The sequence below is a fragment of the Octopus sinensis genome, linkage group LG4 (assembly GCF_006345805.1).
Source record: "Octopus sinensis linkage group LG4, ASM634580v1, whole genome shotgun sequence".
In the NCBI taxonomy this organism is placed as follows: Eukaryota; Metazoa; Mollusca; class Cephalopoda; order Octopoda; family Octopodidae; genus Octopus; species Octopus sinensis.
Window position 1 is genome coordinate 113,265,595 of NC_043000.1, and position 11,887 is coordinate 113,277,481.

Genomic DNA, 11,887 nt, shown 5'->3' on the forward strand with positions numbered 1-11,887 from the left:
AAGTTTATACCTGCGATGAGAGAAAGTAAATATTGAACAACACAAAATTCGCTGAAATAAAAGAACAAAGAAGAACATTCAAAATCATTGTTTCTTTTAATTTTTCAAATAATTCTGCTGGATTCTTGATGCATGTGACTCCATGAGAACTAATAGAAGCAATAAAGGATGACGCGCTTAATACAATTGTGGCGTTCATTAAATTATACGTCGCAGAAGTTTTGCCACTTCAGAAGTCACATATGGTTTTTATGATATAATCTCATGGCATGATATCGCTTTTTTCAGGAAATTCTCATTAAAACATAATGTTCTTCCTTTTGTTTCTGCCATCTCTGTTTTTCTTGTAGAATTTGGTCTCACGATCATAAACCAGTGGACTCTACTCAAATATCGGGCAATGAGTTGTTCACCCCCTCTCTTTCTCCCCTCTTTCTTTCTCTCTTTAATATATATATATATATATATATATATAATACAGAGAGAGAGAGAGAGAGAGAGAGTTAGTTAGAAAACGGAGAGATCTAATGGATACAAATTAATTTATTGATGAATCAACATATTAACCAACAATTGTTTCAATTTTCAAATAGGATTCAAATTACAAACCATATATAAAACTTTACTTTTGCATTTTAAATACCTTATAAGGAAAATCGTCAGGGTTGTCAGAGGACAATAAGGATTACATTAGGATACTTTCGGAATATACAGAATATATATACATGTTTAGCGTGAGTGTATATATATATGTATGTATATATATATATGTATGTATATATATGTATGTGTATATATATATATATATATATGTATGTATGTGTGTGTGTGTGTGTGTGTGTGTGTGTGTGTGTCTGTGTGTGTGTTTGTATGCTTATATACATATATAGGAAAATGTGTTGTTGAAAATGCACTTAAATTTCAAAAGCTCGTAAATGTTTAAAATACATTTATTTACATATATACCAAACTAGTTTCAACAATATTTTTTGTTTATCAATGGTAAGAGTGTAAAATTAGAAAAACATCGTTATAAGTTTCAATGTTGACAAATCAAAATGCCAAAGAGACAAGCTGCGGGAAAGCGCGTCGCACAAACTGCGACCACACCTGTTCACCGTCGTCAATGAAGCGCCGGAGATGTCAGTCTCAGCGCATGCCTGTGTATCATCAACCATGACATGCTTAGCCCTCCATTTAGCGGGTGTTGATAGCAAATGGATGGCCTAAACATCGGAACGTTTCCCTTCCACAGTAAGCGGAAGAGTATGCGTTCCAATTTGGTGACGGTAGAGTCGGGTCAAGGCACGACGCTCAGACGGTAATATATGATGGATGCGATGTACGCGTTCGCCACCTGCGCCCGACCTTTTAGCGATAGCCTCCTCTCGGATCATTGTTAGGTGAGAGTGGCCACCCTAGTCGTTATTTCGCCCCAATTCTTCTCCCTTTGGAGATCCGACCAAACCAGACTCCAACCAATTTATCGGTTCTTCGGTCCAGCGTCCCATGATGGAGATGCTGTTGGATGGCATGACTTGCTTCTAGATAGATAGATAGATAGATAGATAGATAGATAGATAGATAGATAGATAGATAGATAGATAGATAGATAGATAGATAGTAAAAAAAAGACTGACATACAGATAGATTGCTAGAAATAGATAGATATAGTTATGTCAAAGATTAACAGATACTTGATAAATAGTTGATGTTAATATATATATACGAGCAAAACGCCCCCCGTCCAATGGACGGTGCTGAATCATATCTGCTGGATAAAAGCAATTAGAGTTAAAGTTTTTTCATTAAAAGATAATTAAGCATGCCTTTATTTCAATAAAATCTTTGGATTTATTAAACGAAGTTATAGCCAAAAAAACTTATTGGGAAACCAAATAGTCTTTCCTTCCTTCATGCCAAGTTTGAAGAAAATATCTTTTTTGCATCTTATTTTTTTGGTCTCTTAAATATACTGCATTTTGTGGCATTATTTCTAGCCTTTTGCGCAAACCGCACGTACATTTTTCTCGCGTACGCGTAATATCGATCGCAACAGCTGATGTACATGCGCGTACAAATGCACGTTCCCACGGTTTTATCGATCGGAATCTCACAGCGAATTCATTTTTGTAACTTTTTCAAGACTTATACACGCCCTGATACCGTCGGTATGTACATATCAAATTTGAGCGCAATCGGATGGAGGATGCTCGAGAAGCTAGAAGATACACACACAGACAGACAGAACGGATTTTAAAAATTAGATATATATTTATGTATATATATATATATGTGTGTGTGTGTGTGTGTGTGTGTGTGTATTTACTACCCACAAGGGGCTAAACATAGAGGGGACAAATAAGAACAGACAAACAAGGACAGACAAGGGACTAAGTCGATTACATCGACCCCAGTGCGAAACTGGTACTTTATTCATCGACCCCGAATGGATGAAAGGCAAAGTCGACCTCGCCGGAATTTGAACTCAGAACGTAACGACAGACGAAATACCGCTAGGCACTTACATATATGCATGCATATTTACATACATAATGCATGTATACATACATTCATACGTACATACACACATTTTGTCTCAAGTCATACACTTCAATTTAAATTTGTGGTATAATATAATATGCTGTTCATGCAGGGTTAGAAAAAAATCCCTTTTACTTTCCGTGGTTTACGAGCAAGCTTACACATATGAATATCTGTGAAATTTCAAGTATATTTTCTTAGTTTTTGAAGGCTGCGATAAAATTTATCATTATTTGCGTTAGCACGAATTGAAATATATTGGAACAGGAAAAAAGATATCTCGGATAGTAGCTGAATAAATTTTCCAGTATATCCACAGAGCACATAGCGAAACGCAAACTCAAATTATAAAAACATAGAATTATTGAAACGCACAAAGAAACGGGCTACGCTTATGTACATAGATTATACGTACGTACATACAAGCTTACGTGCATAATACATACATAAATACATGCACCAGCACACACACACATATTCACACACACACACAGGCTCACAAACTCACAAACCTATACACGCATCCAGTTCAATGTAATATATGTGTTAAGAGGGGAAAATGAAAAATGTTTTAAAAACAAGTGCTTAGATGAGATTATGTGAATCTTCAGTTTTTATTGTACAACCGTAAAATATATTCATATGAATAGTTCACTAAATATCATCGACCATATCCCTGTTGTCTGTCTGTCTGTCTGTCTCTATGTGTAGACATAAGTGTGGTATATAAGTGTGTGTATATGTGTGTGTGTGTGAATCTATTTACTTTCCTGACAACCTAGACTCTCAGCATACATCTCTCTTTTTCAAAATGCTGCAGGAATTTTCGAACTGGAAAGAAAGCGGATGTGTTCCTCTAAACCAGGCTTTTTCTCCATCTTGCATGATTATGTTTAAACAGACGGAACTGTAGATAATCCACCCGTTCAGCAACTTAGGGTACAATCAGGGTACAATCATCCCATCTGACGCCTAAAATTGCAATGTTGATGACAACAGACACGTTAATGCAAGCAGCGAATTCAAGAAATTTTGCAACAGATTCCGAAATTACAAAGCCACTGAGAAACGATACGAAGATCTGTGTGTAGCTGAGGTTTTGGACTAACCACTGTCACATACGGTACTACATCCAGCTATAATTATCTTCGATACTTTTAGCGCTTCACGACCCTTGATTCCTCATTTCCTTCATTATCCACTATAATGATCTCAGTGCCAAGATTGAAATATTCGATGAGGAAGAAGTCAACAGCATCAGATCCTGGTTGCTAAAACTGCAGGTGCGCGGTGGGTGAGGGCTACGGTTTCACGATGAAGAATCATTGATTGTCCCTGATTTTCACTTGGGCCGGACTCGTGCTGCTCATCGTGAAGGAGAATGTGTACAAGAAACCACTTAAAAAATAAACATGACTTTTGTAGCTCTGGCCGTATTCTACAATCTACTATAACTTTTATTAATGGAATCTGGTGACAAATTGTTCACCAGCCTTTCTCCGTTTTCGATAATGTAATTGTGACCCTGTTGGAATCTCGAAGAAAAAAATTGAGGATAAAAGATAGAAGAATAAGAGAACATCACCGAAATCAGAATGGAATCTTCCTTAAAATCACTGCAACGAAGCCGTCGTGTTCTGTGTTCGACTCCATTGTAAATCTGCAGTCCATATGAACTGGTCGATTTGTGAATCTCCATTCGCGAAATTCAAATAACGATGACAATGAGAATTCAGTGAAGTCCTACGGACTCTGTCACAATTATTGAAGAAAATCTAAATGGGTGGTTGTGCTATGTGATCAGTGATGTCAACAGTGGTCCCTCTTCTCTCTTTCTCTTACCTTTTCCCTCCTTCTCTCTCTCTTTCTCTTTCTCTCTCTTACTCTCTGTTGCAGTGGAGTTCGTGCCAGCGCAGGTACATTTACTATTGTTTGAAATTATAATAGAATGCATACCAGGATGTATTCTAAAAGCAATTTTCCTTGATTGGTTACGTAATCTCACTTGAATGCAGATTTAGAACTCATTATATTACATAGAAACAAAGTCACTATATTATTTATATTAAATTTCAGTCTCCAAACCTCCATCTTTTTTTTGAGAGCTTCTACTTCATTGATCTGCAAGAAATAGCAGCCAAGTCTCCCTTAAGATAAACACTATCAGCTTTAAAAAATTTGAATGCTAAACTGATGGTCGCGGTTGGAACATTTTGAATCACAGATCTACCGCTTTAAGGTGGATCTGAATCTAAACAAAAAGAAAGAATCGGGAGGAGATAGGGAAGTTGAGATGAGAAAGAAAATGAACAACGATGACAACAACAACAACAAAAACAACAACACCATCAGCAGCTGTAACAAGAAGTATTATTTCAAGAGGTTATTTATAATATTTCTCTCCGTATAGACATATATGAATTCATATCACAGATTTCACTAGGAAATTTTAAAATGTCATTATGTGCACATCACCCTTCTACCTTCCTCTCTCATTCTCACCGAATATATATATTATATATATATATATATATATATATATATATATATATATATATATATATTAGTTATGTTATATAATATTATATTATATATATAATATAATATATGTACTTATATGTATATATATACACACACACACACACACACACCACACACACACACATATATATATATATATATATATATATACATATATGCATATATATATATTTATATGAATATATATTATATATATATATATATTATATATTATATCATATATATATACCTACGCATACATGCACACAAACATACACACATGTATATATGCACGTAAACATACGTACGTAATTTCGTCTCCGCAACCATATAGTGTCTTATTTACTCCCAGCTCCACCCCAACTCACCCAATTTATTTACCCATCTACTACATAATCAACTCCCCAATTCCTACTACCACCCCACCCCCACTCACTCTCCTCTCAACCAAATCTGTCCACACATTGTTTTCAGCCAGACTATTATGCCAAAAGTACGTGCGATAATTTTTAAAGAATTCTTAACAGAATGTTCTTTTCACTTTGGAACGTAGAATTTATTGGTGGCGATAAAAATAAAAGATGGGAACAAAAGCAAGAAAAAGGTCACATACTCATTTAAAATTGATTATGGTGGGGATGACCTTTCATTCGCAACTGTTTCCGACAACCAGCCATCATCATCATCGCCATGAACTTCATCACCATCATCCTTGTCTTCATATATATATATATATATATATATATGTCTGTGTGTGTATGTGCCTGCGTATCTCTCTCTCTCACTTCTCTCTCTCTCTCTCTCTATATATATATATATATATATATATATATATATATATACATACATATGTGTGTAGATGCATGTATGTATATATACGTATATATACATATATATATTTTTTTTTATACGTATATGTATAATATATATAATATATATACATATATATATATATGCATATATGTATGTATGTATATTATATAATATATATGATATATATATATAATATAATATATAATATATATATATATATATCTATATATATATATATATTATATATATATATATTATAATATATATATATTATATATATATATGTATAGATAGATAGATAGATAGATAGATACATAGATAGATAGATTATAGATAGATAGATAGATAGATAGATAGATAGATAGATAGATAGATAGATAGATAGATAGATAGATAGATAGATAGATAGATAGATAGATAGATAGATAAAGATATAGATATAGATATATGCGTATATCCGTGTAAACCTTGGTGCGCGTGTTTGAAATAGCATTGAATTACAATCTCTAACTTATGTATCATACGAAATGTGTACACACTGTACCGTAAGAAGGCCTGATGCTGTGGAATTGTTTGAGATAAAATATCTCCCTAAGTGTACAAAAGTCTGAAAGGGCCATTCTTGTTGCAATTACTTGCAATAACGACAAATGTCTATCGCTATTTGTGAAGCTTGTTGATACCTATGAGCAGGTGACAACCAGGACCAAATTATATTATTTAGCCCACGGGCATATGGCGTAGTGGTTAACCCCAAGATTCCGAGCACGATTCCAGGCAGGGACCTGAATGCCAAATTATATTATTCGGTTTTAGCTTTGATATTAATTTGTTTATAGTGTTTACATTTTCACCTATTTCCTTTTCTGATTTCCTAGAATATCGTTTACGTCTTATTTGAGAAAATCCTAAATCCGAAGCGTTAGATTTATTTATGTTCCTATCATAGGACTATATATACCAAAGAAAACGTTTAAAGGCTTTACCCTGCTTCCACCATCTCTCTCTCTGTATATATCTCTCTCTCTTTGTTCATCTTTCTCTGTCTCTATCTTTCTCTCTTTATATATCTGTCTGTTTGTTTATTAGTTATGTTATTTATATCTAAAGCTGATGGTGTAAATAAAATAAGATATTGTTTTGAGAAATGGTACAATAGGAACTGAATTAGATTGTTTTCGAAAACGATGCTTTAGAAAAGATGGTTTTCTATTATGTCTATGATTGTTATTAAATGCAATTGCAATGTCTGCATATTCGACAGCTACTTTTAGCAGGTTTATGAACGATGTGCACGAAAATTTTCACTTAGGATCTCTGATGTGAGCAATGTTTTGGAATGAAAAGCGACTAAAACTTAAAATTATTAATTGAATTTAATAGGTAAATATCGATCCTAATTAATACTGTACTTCGTGCATACAAAATATGTAGTAATTATATCCGTACTTGTATGTCATACACCGAAACGTAAGCCATAAATATAATTAAGGGATTATTTTATTCTAAATCGCTGCGAAATTTCTTTATGTGTATAATGCGATTAAATTTGAAGGGAGAAGATAAGTATAAGAAAATCCTAAGAAACCAACATCTGCTTTTAACAAGAGTTGATTTCTCTATACGTAAAAAGCTAGCAGAAATCGCCTATAGTTGTGCTTTCGCGTTGAGAGAAAAATTGGACCTCTACACTGACTCCAAATTATTTTATATGTATATATATATATATATGATACAGAAAAAATTTATTCTCAAGCGCATGATAATGCTAATACAACCACATGAACAGGATAAACTATGGATTTATTGCAGAGAAATTCGTTACCGACCAGCTATGAGAATCCAACTCACATCCCCGTGATTACGCGTCAATTGCTTTACCTTTAAGCTAAACTGCCCAGTAACGACTTGTTCTGCAATTTTAGGATTTATAACCTAAGCTTTATAAGACGCTAACGTTAAATTCAACTTATGGTTAAAGTAAATAAATTTTGCTTTAGAAGCGTTGAGATGTGTATATATATATATATAGTGAGAATTTCAAAAAAAGAAACAAAAGATGAAGGCGGATGTGTAAACAACAAACAGATGTTTATTTTTTAATGCTCAGGAAGTGAATAAGTATTTTACGTTTCGAGCCTACATTCTTCAACAGAAAGGAACAGAGAAATAAACAGAGACAATGTTTATATAAAGGCGACTCTCCAGCATGGTCGCAGTCAAATGACTGAAACAAGTTAGAGTAAAAGAATGAATGTGTTGTGTGTTTTGGGTATATATGTACACATTATGTGAGCGGTTTGTATGTAAATATATTATATATATATATATATATATAAATATTATATATACACTATACATATATATATATATACATATAACATATACATACATACACATACATTCCATTACATATATATATATGTATATTATTATATATATATATATATATAATTATATATATACATATATATATATTATATATATATATATACGTATAAGCCTGATTTATATATGCATATAATTGTAGAATGGAAACTACCGGCAATAGTTTGGGTTTAGGAAATCGGTGAATTTCTTTGATCTAATAAAGAACAATATTTGTTATTCTTCAGAAAAAAATAATCTGTATCCTTCTGCTATAAACTTCTGCTATAAACTTCTCAAATTGAAGCGATATCTGTGCATAGAATACGAAACTAGGACTAATTTACCAATGACGATGTTTTCCTTCCCATTCACCCTCATGGGACATAAGAAAATCTATAAGCTAAGGGTGACACATGAAATTTGTCTTGTCCAATTGTAATTCTTTACAAACAGAGTGTTTTCTCATTCGATATATATATAATATGGAATCCTCTATTTTAACTGTTAATTTACACGGAAAATGTTATTTTCGATCTGCTGCCTCTTGTAATAAAGGTATATTTATGTTGTTTATATCGCGTCTTAAACCTTAGAATTTATATATATACAGGGTTTTTTAAATATTTGAATCACCGTTCATTCGTATCTATACATGATACTGGATGGAACTAGCTAAATAATAACGTCGCTATTGAGTAACACTACCTTACGACAACGGATGTGTGTGTGTATGGAGAAATGAAAAGATGATGACGGTGTAATGTGTCGTAATGTCGAATATATTTATTCCAGAAATTACATATGTAGAATCAATTATAAGGCAGCATTGAGCTCATAGCAAACACGTATCCCTTTTATATCACCCGTAATTCCATTTAGCCATTTCATTTATTCAGTTCCTACCTCATTTTTAATTCTAATGCCTCTTACATGTTTTTTTTTTCGTATATGAACAGTTCTTCAATTCCAGTCCACATACAAACACACACATACACCCATAAAATATATACTTTAATATAATATGATATATTATCTCTCTCTCTCTCTCTCTCTCTCTCTCTCTCTCTCTCTTTATATATATATATATATATATATATATATGTGTGTGTGTGTGTGTGTGTGTGTGTGTATACACGCACACACAATGTACTAACGCATACAATTTATGAAAGGAAATGTGGACGGTTTTCTAACGCAGCTTTGGTCGCGTGTTTTCTTTATTTTTCATAGGAAGTAGGCACAAATAAAATACGTTGTATTCCAACTATTAAACCCCTTCTTCAACATTAAATATTTTATAGATGGCGGCTTTATTCATAATTCTCCGTACAGGAGGAGATGCGGAAATCTTTCAGCTTGCTGGTAACACACATCGTCAACAACAGCAAAATTCTTCTCTATATCATCTCAAATATTTCCTACCTATTCAGACATCCATAACATTATTTCAAATTATTTCGCTCTAACGTTTCCCAATTTATTGTAAATATTGTATATATAAATATCTGTCTACCTTTTCTGCTAATTGCCTCTATAAACTTTTTTTTTTCTATTTTGATATATTACTTAACACTCTCGCACTCGTATCAACCCAGGAGGCTGTCCTTGAATACAGTTCTAGTTGCTTGTTTTGTGTAATATATTTCGTTTCCTTCAGTTAGTAGTCATTATCAACAACATTCAGAAACTTTTATTGTCACATTCGCTGTAAGGGTTATTTTTATTCATTCTTACTAAAGGCATATGGCATTTAATTGATTTCTTTTTTTACTTCATTCAAAGTTTTCATAAATAAATGTTCAGTCAGTAACATTCTCATAGCAAATCACATATGTGTCTATCTATTTATCTATGTGCCTATGTCTCTGTTTATGGGTGTATGCACACGTAAACCTGTGTATGTGTTTCTGTGTGAGGTGAGGAGAAATGCGTGATATCGTCTGTTGAAGATGATGTATTTCAATGCGGGTAGGCAAATATCTCTATGGTGTATATGTTATGCATCTATGCGGAAGTCTATCCACCTATTCAGCGATCTATTTATCTCTCTATCTATCACTCTCTCTCTCCTTATCTCTGTATATATATATATATATTATATATTATATATGTAATGGGTGTGTGTGTGTGTGTGTGTGTGTGTGTGTGTGTGTGTGGATGTATATGTATATATATATATATTTGTATATATATACACATACACACACACCACACACACACATATATATATATAAGTGAGTATGTGTATATACCTATATATGTGTGTGCCTGTGTATGTGTGTGTGTATGTAAGTAACTTTATAATGGAAATTTCAAGATTATCTCCCTCATTATAAATATATATAATACACACGCATCTGTTGGGGTTACAAACAATTTAATAATTCAAAGATTGAATCAGGAAGTAGATGTAGGTGGGTTACAGTTCGTTAAATCATGGAGATAAGACCCGAATTAAACGGTACCATGCTGACCGCGATTTTTTCAAAGAATAGTAAAAATTTACGCTTCTTCCCTTTATTCTGGACATAAAACATACTTCTGTACGCCATCCTCCTTTCCACAGTATCGGATAAACCAAAAACCCGACATGATGTGCGGACGAGAGCAACGGATTCAAACTCCGTTATACACCAAATGGGCCAGCAGGTAGGACAAAGGCACATATATTTGAGTGTTGATGCGAAACACCCCAGACTGAGGAAATCAAAAAGGCCACAGTGATGCTCCAGCATGGCCGCAGTCAAATGATTGAAACAAGTTAAAGTATATGCATATAAACGGCGGGATTCTTTCAATTTCCATGTAACAAATCCAACGTCGGGGGAAACGTTAGTACGTTGGACAAAATGCTTTGCGAAGTTTCTTTTGGCTCTTTTTGGCTCATATACTTAACGACGTTTGACTCATATATTTGAGTCTGGAGAGAGTCAATCTGTTTAATGGCTTATTAATTAACACACTCATCGGTTCGATTACCACTCATTTACTTATATATTTTCACTAAAATTCTCGTTGTTTCTTGCAACCTGTTCAATAATCGTTGTCTCTGACCGTTATCGAAGCTGCTTTTTTTTGTTTGTTCGTGCGCATATACACACACACGCACACGCACAAAGATGCATGTATGTATATATAGGTATATATGTAGGTGATCTAACATCTTAATCATATTCAGTGATAATTATAGTTTTCCTTTTTGCTAAAGCGTTGCAGTCGGCTGTCTATATGAATTTTTATTCACACACAAAAAAACACACACATGCACACACAAACACACACACACAAATATTGATATTGAGAACATTTAAAATGTGGTATTGGTAAGCCAAGAGAAATTTGAGTATGGCTGACATATAACAAACATAGAGTCCTTAAAACAAACAAATAAAGGATAGCAATGCATACATGATAAAACATATGAATATGTAAAGTGTTAAGACGTATACGAATGTAGAGAACTGGGACAAGCATAAAAACAACAGTACGGATCATAATAAGCATAATACAAATATGCATTACTAAGATGGAGACATATTTAATTGCCACACATATACAGAGAGAGTCGGAGAGAAATATAAATGAGAGACCGATAGCATACATACATACATACATACACATACATACATACACACACACA